Source organism: Xyrauchen texanus, chromosome 21, assembly GCF_025860055.1.
Source record: "Xyrauchen texanus isolate HMW12.3.18 chromosome 21, RBS_HiC_50CHRs, whole genome shotgun sequence".
NCBI classification, from domain to species: domain Eukaryota; kingdom Metazoa; phylum Chordata; class Actinopteri; order Cypriniformes; family Catostomidae; genus Xyrauchen; species Xyrauchen texanus.
In genome coordinates this window covers 42,833,894-42,847,060 of record NC_068296.1, presented here as the reverse complement: position 1 = coordinate 42,847,060, position 13,167 = coordinate 42,833,894, and positions in this window count along the sequence as shown.

The window sequence follows — 13,167 nt, the reverse complement described above, 5'->3', positions numbered from 1 at the left end:
CATCGAGCCGGACAACTTTCTAATTTACAGTCATTAGCTCAGACCAACAGAAAGTCAGATATTTTTGTTTGTATGTGGAACACATTGCAAAGGAAACTTTGAAGCTCCAAAAACCCCATAAAGGTAGCATATAATGGGAGCAAATAGCAAGGAAGTGTGTTATAACTTCTGCATACATTAACTGATCTCGATGAAACTTCAGTAGTGTATCACATGGATGTGACTATTGTGAGTCAAAGTTATAGTGCCACCAACTGGCAGAAGGAAGTGTGTCACTTTCAAAATGCTTTGAAATCACCCTCTTATGTCTCAAGTGAACAAACAGACCAACAGAAAGTCAGATATTTTGGTTTGAATGTGGAACACATTGCAAATGAACTTTGAAGCTCCAAAAAGCACACAAAGGAAGCATAAAAGCAAGGAAGTGCGTTATAACTTTTGCATACATTAACTGATCTCGATGAAACTTCAGCAGTGTGTCACATGGATGTGACTACTGTGAGTCAAAGTTATAGCGCCACCAACTGGCAGAAGGAAGTGTGTCACTTTCAAAATGCTTTGAAATCACCCCTTATGTCTCAATTGAACAAACAGTTGATAAAGAAATCGGGTATCAATATATTGAATTATGAATTATTTCAGTGATCAACTGTGATGTCCGGTTAAGATGAAAATAAACTATCGCTCTGTCTAAGCGATTATCTTTCTGAAACACGTCACAAAAACTTACAGAAACGGATAACACAAACATGATGTTGGAAATATACACTTATCAGAATAGTTATATTAAACTTTAGTCTATTTCAGTTAAAGCCATTTAAGTTATAAAGCTGTCTCATGTAATTTCTCCTTTAATTCTATAATATAACCACTAGGTGGAGTTCTAAGCCTATTTTCTGTATTCTCGTTGTTTTAACGTATGAAGAAGACTTACATGTTGTTGAGAACGCAGTAAAGTGTGACGCATATTTCGTTCTGTGAGTTTTATGAGTACTCCGAGTCTTTCTTAAAACCAACACATGAAACATATGTCTAAAGAAAGTAGGGATGGGCTTATCGATCCTAACGTATCAAAACTTCCGAGTATGATGTTGTTTTAGGGTTGTCTGACTAGAGCTGTCGCGATAGTCAATATATCGACTTATCGCACGATATATGGAAATGAGCCGATCATTTTTGGTGCCGCGATATATTGCAACTGATCATTTGTTTTATTATTAAAAAATAATCAGATTCATTTTACATTAAAATGAATGTCACCAACATTTTAGTTGATCGCGCTGCCTCTGTCATCTTGTCTGCACTCTGTGTCGGAGGCGGGGCTCAGGCAGCGTGTCCACACACACACACACACACACACACACAGAGGGAGAGACAGAGCGGACACCGTCAGGTGAAGAGAAGGCGTGAACCAACTGCATTTTAAAGTGTTCTGTTTCGTGACATCTTCAGCGAGCCAGTTAGGAAGAACGAGTCCAACATGGAATTGATTTCAAAGCCGCAATCTTCAGCTCCGGTGTGGGAACATTTTGGCTTTAAACCGAACGAGAGAGGAGAGCTAATTGACGTTGCGATTTAAAGTTGCCTTTTCAACTTTGCTCGCATCTTCACGAAGGTTTGTCGGTTGTATACAATGTTTGCCTGTTTGAACATTCAAGCGATTTTACACTATTCAACTCAACAAATGTGAAAACAACTCAAGTACATGTTTGCGAGCAGATTGAGTGACACAGCGATCGAGCCGCGTCGTGTCTAACGCTCGCTCGAACGCCTGCTGCTTACGTCTGAACGGACAATTTCATACAACAAAGTGTAAAAATACATGATATATTGAGGAGTCTGTTATGTCTCAAGTGAACAAACAGTTGAGAAAGAAATCTGGTATAATTATATTAAATTCTGGCATTATTCCAGGCAGGGCCGGCTCTGTAAATCTGGGGGCCCTAAGCAGGAAATTTTGGGGCCCTGCCTTGCAGTGAATAATGGAGTTTTGCCACCGCAAACCAGTAACTGTATACAATCTAACCCCAATTTAACAAATCTTCAATAAAGTTGTTGCATATACTACAGGTGTTGCTGGAGTCTCGATCTTTGAACTTCTTTTCCCTTTTCCACACTTTAAAAAGAGGGAGAAGTTAGACCAGTAATTTCTTTGCTTCCTTCTAAAGTGATTTAAACATACTTGCATTGATGTATCAAAGAGATTACAAATTCTACAAAAGATTCAAGTTTGAGTTGGTATGTATTTTTTATATATTCCAACTACAAAAACACTATTTCAGCGAACAATCATTAGCCAAATAAATGTGCATATAAAATGCAATGAATGATAAATTAATTAATCAAATAAATAAGCAAATAATATAAATAAGAAAAAAGGAAGAAAATAAGTCTAAACCCCCCAAAAAACACAAACTTTCACTTCACCCCATCTGCTTTTTATTCCCTGTTCCTTCTAATGAATTTTTCTCTCAGAATGTGTGTCTTCTTGCTTTTTGAGATGCAATACATTCTTACCTAAAATGTACCACAAATCCATTTTGCTTTTAGATATCTTGTATCGATCATCATTCAATAATGTTTCAGAGAGGACACAGAGTGTTTTAGCTTAACAATATATAAAATATTTCATATTAGTATATAGATTAATGTTTATTAATAATCTTTAATTACATATTCAATAAAGACCAGAAGAAAAAGCTTGTATTTAACCGCTTTATTTTAAACTTCATTTTGATTTTGACTGTCAGATTATTGCCCTTTCTCTTCTTTTTTACTTTCTCTCTAATGTTTAATAATCAAACTATTTTTATTGTAATAAGTGTCTATTGAGACAAGTTTTTTTCTTTCCCAGAACTAGTGTAGGTGGGTCATGTAACGTTAACTGTTAAAAAGAAAATGCATTCATAGGAGCTGGGTCTGTCTCTTCGCGGTCTGTAGCCCAGAGCTGGGCCTGATGGCTGGATTGGACCATAACGTTACTGCAAGCAAGCAATGTTGATTCAGCATAATTGACGGACAGCTACCGACTTTTTTCATTAGTTACTCTGTCTCTATTACAGTAATGACTAAACATCAACTTGCGAATTAAATAAGTAAAAATAAAGTAATAATAACTAACAGTTTAAGGTAGGGTTGCCACCTATGTCTGATAAAAAACCTGGACAAATCAATGACCCGGCCACCGCTTTGCTCACAAGTGAAAATGTCCATTAGACATTAGACTCAGAAGACACAATTGGTCGTTGTGCATAGTCGTGAATATTTTAAACATCTCAAGTATTCTCACTTATCTTAACTTATAGCTTACCTGGTTGCTTAGATACTGTGCTTGTGCTTGCTTTTGCTTTGCTAAAGAAATAAGTAGAGGGATGACATTAGATTTGCATTTACCATACCTTAGCCACATCTATAGCCACTTTTATTTAGTATGTCTCAATCAGACATTGGAATAACAAAATCATACATAAATGGGCCTTAGCTTACCTAGTCTTCCATCTATACTTGGCGTTTCCCTTTGCTGCAGCTATCAGTGGTTTCTGTTCTTCATTGAATGTCTTGAATTCAGTGCATGACAATTTGAAATTCAATCTGACCTGAAGCTCAGACTTCACCATTGCAACTAACAGTCTGTTTCTTTTATCGGACCAAACATCCTCCATATGACTGAACACTCTTTCTGCATAGGCATTACTGACTGGTATGGAAAAAATAAAAGCAACTACTTTCAACAGCTCAGTGGATTCAGTTGCCTTGCTAAAAAAATTATTTGTTTTAGCATGGTCATCCAAAGCAGTTTTGCCTTCATGTTTAACCAGAATTTTAACTGAGCATACGGAGCAGGTAGCATAAAGTGGGTCACCTGGTGTTGGCTTTAGCCATGTGGAGTAATTGTCATTTTTCAACCAGTCATTATTAAAGTATGTCGAATGTTTCATTTTCTTTTTTACTGGCCTGTCCGTCTTTGTGAACACACTGTCATCTTCGTCTTCCGTCTCGCCACCCATGTTAACGCTAACGAACGACGTTGACGTACAATCTTCTTCACACTGCTTCTCAAATTGCCGCCTGTAGTAACTGGCTAGCTACCAAGAAGACAGATGCGCTAGATGACGTAGCCTACGTCACGTCACACGTCCCAGAGCCAATGATAGCGGATTCTACACACAAGAGACACGGACCACTCTGTGCACAACGCACAGGCTATTTCAAGTGGAGAGAAAATAGATAGTTGAATATACATATTCACGTAGCCTTTCGAAAACCGGGACATTTAGTGTCCCGGGAGAGTGGATAAATTTCCCGGGACAGGTTATTAAAAAGAAGAACAATCCCGGTAAAACCGGGACAGGTGGCAACACTAGTTTAAGGACGTGTCCGTTATTATTAGGCCTGAGTCGCCTGGCGTAACGTTACCAAGCCTTAACTTAAATTACATTATTAAAAATTACCTTACCTTGCATATGTCTCTTCTCATCATCATCCTTCTTCTTTTTCCTTTTTTCTGCACCCGATGGATAGACTCGTTTCATTTTTCAAAGTTCATTCGGTCAAATTTCAAAGTTCAGGGAAGACAACGATTTGACAGTTGGTTGTTCACTTAAACCCTTCTTTTACTGTCTATGCTTAAACCGCGGCGACGCCGGCGACTACCATCTGTAGTTAGGGGGCCCCCTAGTGGCGGCGGGGCCCTAAGCAGCCGCTTAGTTCGCTTATAGGGAGAGCCGGCTCTGATTCCAGATGACGTCCTGCTATATTTTTCTCTCGAAACAGCGGAAACAACTTAAACAAAATACTGCGTTATTTGTGCCCATACTGATACATTTAATACATCATCACAAACTATGAAAGTCGTACTTTTATTTGTGTACACTTAAAATAACAACAAAACCTTGTGCTTTTGTAAAATAAAGAAAATAAACCGGCTGCGCTATCTCTGTCTTCGCGATAATCTTTCTGAAACACGTCACAAAATTCAAGTGAACAAAATCAGCCATTCACGCAGTCTGTATTTTATCATCTCACAATGAATACAGATGCAACAAGCACGGCACAAAATGAAAATAATGATACTTCTCAGTTCTCAAAAGATTAAGCTGAACTGTGCCTTGAATATCGTAACATGCGATAAAACCCTCTTAAAGAGACAGTAACAATTTAGCCTTCGCCCTGAACATAGACATCCCAAGTCATTGGAAAGTACAAATGGTATTATTTTAAGTTTTTTAATTTCTCTCTTACGCTGTAAAATGCCACGTTTTTGAATGGCATGTAAAATGTAAAAATAATCACTCAATCTCCATTTTTCTTCTCTGATCTGTTGCTATTTTAATGATTTAAAAATCAAAGCACTGACCATTTAAAGTGTGAGCTTGTACATTTTGAAATTTATAAACAGTCACAGCAATGCAGTGTTATTATGTACCTAGATAGTCTTTCAAATAAAATGAGTTTACCCCAAAAGATATTTCTCTCATCATTTACTCACCCTCAGGCACGTGCACACATAGACATCAAAGGGGCTTGAGCACCTGCCCTTTTTCTTCCTCGAGAGAAAGTGCCCTTTTTTCTGGGGTGTTTATTTTTTTATAAATAAATTAATATATATATTCCTGTTTGCTTACAGCTTCCTGTCAAACAAATATATTTATTAAATAAAAAATCAAAACATCAGGTCGGTAGATGAGATTTTGTCGATGCCCGCCCTCCCTCCCTCCCGCCGCGTCGTGTACAGTGCCTCGACTATACAGCTAATTAGCCAAAAGCAAATATAGTTAACTTGTGTCTTGCTAACATTCATGACTCATGAGCTACTAGCTAATGTAATAGGTTAGCTAAAGTCTAGCTAAGGCAATATATCATGGCCATACAGGCCAATATACTGTACTTATTGGAGACATTACAGGTGAATACAGTCACATTTGTGTGATGTACTTAACATAATGATAAATAATCTTAAGATATTATATCGTATGCTATGTATTGTGAATACACCCATGTTAAACATAAAAATGTACTTCCATTGCATATCATAGGAACACATAAGCGTAAATTATAATTACATTGATAAACCTGTACAAAGACCTCCAGATAAATACTGGCCTTCTGGATTAACACATTTAAGTGCTGCAAAAGATATTGACCTATGACATCCTATGACATCAAAAATTATTCTACATTTGAATTATCTCATAGATGTGACTATTGTGGTTCACGGTCATAGGCCCTGTCCTAAATGGCACACTTCATATGAATTTTCAGTCTTGTGTACTTATTCCATGTGTCCATTTACTCCATGAGACCGTAGGGTGTCTCATTTTTCATTTTTAGGTATCGGAAGGGTGCTCACGCATACTTTGTGGTCGATATGTGCCCTCGATGCGCACTTTTGCAGAGCACACACTTATGCGAGCTCTACAGCACACATCTTCTCGACGGTCAAAGTGAGGTTACGTTATTGCCCATCGTGCACAGCAACCCTAAAGGCACGGGGGTGGCGGTGCCACCGGCTTGGGCCCGCCATCGCTGCTCGCAGCTATATTTATTATTATTATTTTTTTTACGAATTACGGGGCACTTTTGGGGCTCTTAACATGCTCAAAAACTCTTGAAACTTTGCACACGGGTCAGAACCTGCGGTCATTAGGGCCGGGCTGAAGCTGGTACCCGGGCGTGGCAGGGGGGCTCGACAGCGCCCCCTGGAACAGGGGCCGAAAACTTGGTCTATAACTCAAACACGCTTGCATGTAATAATATGAAACTCGGTACACATATAGATCTCATCATTTCATATATCCTTCATACTTTTACTTTTTACCCCAGACCAACAGAAAACCGTCTATTTAGGGTTGTTTGAAAAACGCACGCAATGGAATTTGGAATACTCCTCCCAGACAATTCCACCAATCGCCACCAAACTCGGTCAGCATGATGTCAAGACATTGAGCATGAAAAATTGCCAGCAGATTTTTGATATCTCTAACGGTTTGGCCATGGCGAGAAACGAAATGATGGCGAGAACGAGAAACAGTCAGAGTGTTATAACTTCTGCATACATTAATTGATCTCGATGAAACTTCAGCGGTGTGTTCAGCTGTAAGAGGCCGATCGCATGGATGTGACTATTGTGAGTCAAAGTTATAGCGCCACCAACTGGCAGAAGGAAGTGTGTCACTTTCAAAATGCTTTAAAATCACCCACTTATTGTTACATGATTTACTTCAAACTTTATGTGTATAATGTAAACACCCGGCAGATGTAGACGTGTGAAAGGATTATTGATATCTTAAATACTGTTGTTGTGGCAGCTCTTCAAACTTGAATTTTCTTTTTTGATGCCTGGTGCAGGGGCTCAGTAGTGCCACCTTCAGACAAAAGTGGGGTATTGGTTTCATACTTTGACCTAGAGTCAGATATTTTGGTTTGAATGTGGAACACATTGCAAATGAACTTTGAAGCTCCAAAAGCACACAAAGGAAGCATAAAGCAAGGAAGTGTGTTATAACTTTTGCATATATTAACTGATCTCGATGAAACTTCAGCAGTGTGTCACATGGATGTGACTACTGTGAGTCAAAGTTATAGTGCCACCAACTGGCAGAAGGAAGTGTGTCACTTTCAAAATGCTTTGAAATCACCCCTTATGTCTCAATTGAACAAACAGTTGATAAAGAAATCGGGTATCAATATATTGAATTATGAATTATTGCAGTGATCAACTTTAATGTCCGGTTAAGATGAAAATAAACTATTGCTCTGTCTAAGCCATTATCTTTCTGAAACACGTCACAAAAACTTACAGAAACTGATAACACAAACATGATGTTGGAAATATACACTTATCAGAATAGTTATATTAAACTTTAGTCTATTTCAGTTAAAGCCATTTCAGTTATAAAGCTGTCTCATGTAATTTCTCCTTTAATTCTATAATATAACCACTAGGTGGAGTTCTAAGCCTATTTTCTGTATTCTCGTTGTTTTAACGTATGAAGAAGACTTTGTACATGTTGTTGAGAACGCAGTAAAGTGTGACGCATATTTCGTTCTGTGAGTTTTATGAGTACTCCGAGTCTTTATTAAAACCAACACATGAAACATATGTCTAAAGAAAGTAGGGATGGGCTGATCGATCCGAACGTATCAAAACGTCCGAGAATGATGATCAAATTTCAAAATGCTTTGAAATCACACTCTTATTTTTATTGTAAACCTGTGATAAAACATATATGCTTGTGTTTTACATTTTTAAGAAAACAAAAAAAATGGCAGCAAACAACCACTTTTATAATTATTGTTTTGCGATCTTTGCGATTGATTTTCTTTCTGATTAATTTTCTGATAAATCTACCATTTGTTGTTGAAATGACGTAGTTCCAACGGGAGCCTGAAGTGGAGGGCGGGTCCACCTTCTTCATGTAGCCAATCATATGAGCTAATCGCTAACTCTCGATTTACTCTTATCTGATTGGTTTAAAAACACGCCAGTCACCAGAACACGTCTTTAACATAATTTGGCTCAGACCCGTTCTCGTTGCTGCAATGGTACTTTTAATAATGCACACATGCATGTTAAATAATAAATAAATAAAAGAACAAATGAATAAATAAATGAATAAATAAACCATGATTACTTAAGGTTACAAATACACACACACACACACTCCATCATTGCAATCTTGACATCGCAGCCTGTTCATTATATCCGCAATAAAATATAATAATAAAATAGTAAACCTAACATATAAAAATTACTCTGTTTAAATTAGGGCTGGGCGATAAAACGATCTTGATATGGCATCGCGATAATATTTATTTAGACTACGATGATAAACTTTTGACATGTTTACTCGATATGGATAGACCTAACAGCCTATTACAAAGCAGAAATAAACGGACAACAGCCAGTCAGAACGCAGATTTTGGCTTGTGCGTCTAAGTACACGCCCATTTGCTAGCAGAGCACTGTTTGAGCTACCGGCAGTGAAGAAAGTGAGTGTAAAGAAAAAATGAGTGGAAACGACGAACTCGAACTATCTTCCAAAGCTGAGGAAATTGTTGACAAAAAAGGTAACAAGACGTCAATTATATGGAAGTGGTTTGGATATCTGAAAAGCGACGACGCACAAATAAAGACGGTCTCGCGAAATATGCCGTCGGTCGGTGATAACCAAGACGGGAAACACAAATAAAACCTTTTCGGTCACCTGAAAAGGTACCATCCCAGCGACCACACCGAGAGTATGAAAATGCGGGCCCATGTTAATGTTACTCCGTCCAAAAGTTTTGCAGACTAGTCTTTCTGGCAAAAAACCTATAATAGGGTAATTAGGGTTACATATGACGAGCACTACCTAAAAGGTGTAGCATAGTGACTGGTTTACAATGTTTACATTTTGCACTTTTTACTCAGATTGCTACCTCTAAAACATTTGAGATATTTAAAACCAGTACACAATTAATATTTTATTTATCTGACAGTTAAGTACTTAAATCTGCCAGGGACTTTGTGGTTCACTTGTTTACATTTGTTGTCTTGGTTGTACCTCTGCAAACATTTTGAAATGTTTGCTGCCCTGCCAAAGAAATTTGATGTGATAGTACTGTAGTCACAGCTTTTAGTTTGATATTTTATAATCAGTTACAAGGCAAGCTAACTTGCATTGTTTTGTCAAGGCAGATAAAGCATGTTTGCTAAAAGTAAAATGTTAACATTTAGATTTAAAGTTTATCAATATTCTTTTATAACAAAATATATTCTCAACCAATCCATGTTTGCACAGTTAAATGTTTGCATTGTTATTTATTTATGTTAATAAACTATATAGTTCAACTATTGAACCTTCTGGTTTCTTCAGGCATCATTATCAGTATACTTTTCAAACGGGCAGCATTATTAAATTATATATCGTAACAAATATCGATATCGATCAATATGGAAAAAAATATCGTGATAATATATTTTGCCATATCGCCCAGCCCTAGTTTAAATAGTCAGTAGTACAATTCAGTATCATTCACAGTAAGCACCGCTCCACTGTGATGTTTCCAAGCATATTTTTAGCATGTAAAGCGGATGATTTTCTACGTCGGTATTGGAGCGTGAGTAAAGTACAAAGCCTATAATAAAGAATAGTTTAGCATCCAAATACATCGCAAATGTAAAAACATTTTGATTGTAAAGAGAGCGTTTTTTTATTACGTGTTCTGTTCTGAATATCATTCAATTTCAAGGATTTGTTGTGGAATGTTTTGAGAGTATCATCAAATAAGAATAATTATCTCGTTTTAGTGATTCCCTAGTTATTTTTTTTATAATTCTAATCAGGTAAGGCAAGTAATATTCTCTGTGTCTTTATATAAATAAACCAAAACAAAAAGTTTGAGCACCGCTGCTTTATGGCACGTTTTGGATTGTGGTCAGCACAGAAAACAGCACACGATTCTTAAATGGTTTGAAAGTTATATTGAAATGCCTACAAAGGAATGGATAAGAGGAATCGACATTTTTATTTAAAAACAAGTCATCTGAAACCTGACATCAAGTAAGGTGAGGAACAACGAATTTCACACACTTGGAAAATGCTTTTTATTTGAATGAGTGAATGTGGCTCTTAAAAGAGCCATTGTTGCTGCCCTTAAAAGGACATTTGTTGCTTCATCTTCTGAGTTCCACCTGCAGAGCTTCTCGGAGGTTGCTCGGCAGAAGCTGGTTTCCCTCTGGTCTCAGGTGGACTCCGTCTCTGCACAGATGGAACAAGCCGATGTTTCTGTGGTGAATGCAGCGCATCTGCCTCTCTGCCAAGAAGCCAGACATGGCGCCGTTGATCCACCGCCGGCTTCGTTCAATGCCATAGCCAGTCCTGCCAGTCTGTCCTCTCCAATTTAGACGGGGTAAAATGCCAGAAAACACCAGCCTGGTTCTGGGAAACATTTGTAAGACTTTGGTCAGGTCACTCTTTATTTCCCGAAGAAAATCGAGGCGGTTGCGGCCCACCCGACACAAACTGTTCCCTCCCAGGTGAATAATGAGAATATCTGGAGCTGTAGCTTTGGCCCTGAGAGAGCGCAGAGCTGGAAACAGCTGCTCCCAGAGTCTGCCTCCTCTGCCGTCCCAGGTGATCTCACACTGAAGACCGAGGTTTCCGTCCAGGCGCTGCTCACAGAAGCGAGTATGCAGTGTGCGGATGATGGAACTGCCGACGATCCAAACACGTGAAGCCATCTCAAAGACGAGTGAGGGAATGTGATTTACAACCGGTATTTATGAGTGTTGCACGTTTGGTTCCTAAAGGTGTTACAGGCCCCACCCATTTCCAGATTCAATAATCGGCTCGTTCTTACATAGTAGAGCACGTTCAGCACATGCACAGTCTTCAAAAACGGTGCTTTATTTATTTATGTACCGTACAAAAGCGGTACATAAATAACATTTGTATGTGTTCTAAACAAAAGACACAGGTTGTACTGAATGTCAGCTTGTTTATTTGGCTCAAGATAAGGATTTATTAAGTCCACATGTCATGCAAACAAGAAATGCTTCTAACTAGGTCGAGAGCTGTCGTTGCGAATGTTCGTTGGAGCTCTACAGCACACATCTTCTTCTCGACAGTCAAAGCGAGGTTACGTTATTGCCCATCGTGCACAGCAACTCTAAAGGCACGGGGGTGGCGGTGCCACCGGCTTGGGCCCGTCATCGCTGCTCGCAGCTTTAATTATTATTATTATTATTTTTTTTTTTACGAGTATTGGGGCACTTTTGGGGCTCTTAACGTGCTCGACAGCGCCCCCTGGAACAGGGTCCGAAAACTTGGTCCATAAATCAAACACGCTTGCATGTAATAATATGAAACTCGGTACACATATAGATCTCATCGTTTCATATATCCTTCATACTTTTACTTTTTACCTCAGGCCAACTGGAAATCGTCTATTTAGGGTTTTTTGGAAAACGCATGCAATGGAATGTGAAATACTCCTCCTAGAGAATTCCACCAATCGCCACGAAACTCGGTCAGCATGAAGTCAAGACATTGAGGATGAAAAATAGTTAGCAGATTTTTGATATCTCGAACGGTTTGGCCATGGCGAGGAAATGAAATGATGGCGCGAAAAGAGAAACAGGAAGTGTGTTGTAACTTCTGCATACATTAATTGATCTCCATGAAACCGCAGCAGCGTGATCGCTGTAAGAGGCCGATCGCATGGATGTGACTATTGTGAGTCAAAGTTATAGCGCCACCAACTGGCAGAAGGAAGTGTGTCACTTTCAAAATGCTTTGAAATCACCCTCTTATTTTTACCCGATTTACTTAAAACTTTAGGTGTATAATGTAAACACACGGCAGATGTAGACATGTGAAAGGATTATTGATATCTTCGATACTGTCGCCGCGGCAACGCTTCAAACTAGAATATTCTTTTTTGATGCTTTTGAGACTCTTAGCATACTTGAAATTGCATGAAACTCGACAGACACATCACATTTATTAGCCAGTAGACATGTGCAAAGTTTCAGAAACGGGCGTGGTGCAGGGGCTCAGTAGCGCCACCTTTTGACAAAAGTGGGGGGGTTGCTTTACACTTTGACCAACAGTCACAAAACTCAGGAATTATATTGTTCTCATCGAGCCGGACAACTTTCTAATTTACAGTCGTTAGCTCAGACCAACAGAAAGTCAGCTATTTTGGTTTGAATGTGGATGTTTTGGAGAATTTTCTCTCCCTCTCTCACTGACCCTACGTCTCTCTGTGTCTGTGGGGAGGGTGCTGATTTTGCTGAAGAGTGAAAATGCTTTTATTTTAGTTTTTCAAGGTTTTGGGGCCCTTAACATGCTCGAAAACTCTTGAAACTTTGCACACGGGTCAGAACCAGCGGCCATCAGGGCCGGGCTGAAGATGGTACCCGGGCGTGGCAGGGGGGCTCGACAGCGCCCCCTGGAATGGGATTCAAACACTTGTCCATATATCAAACATACTTGCATGTAATAATATGAAACTCGGTACACTTGTAGATCTCATCGGGCCGAACAACTTTCGTGCTCTTAGTTTTACGCCAGCCCAACAGGAAGTCGGCAATTATGGGTTGTTTGGAAACACGTGCTCTGGAGTTATATATTTTCCTCCTAGAGAATGAATCCAATCGCCACCAAACTCGGTCGGCATGAA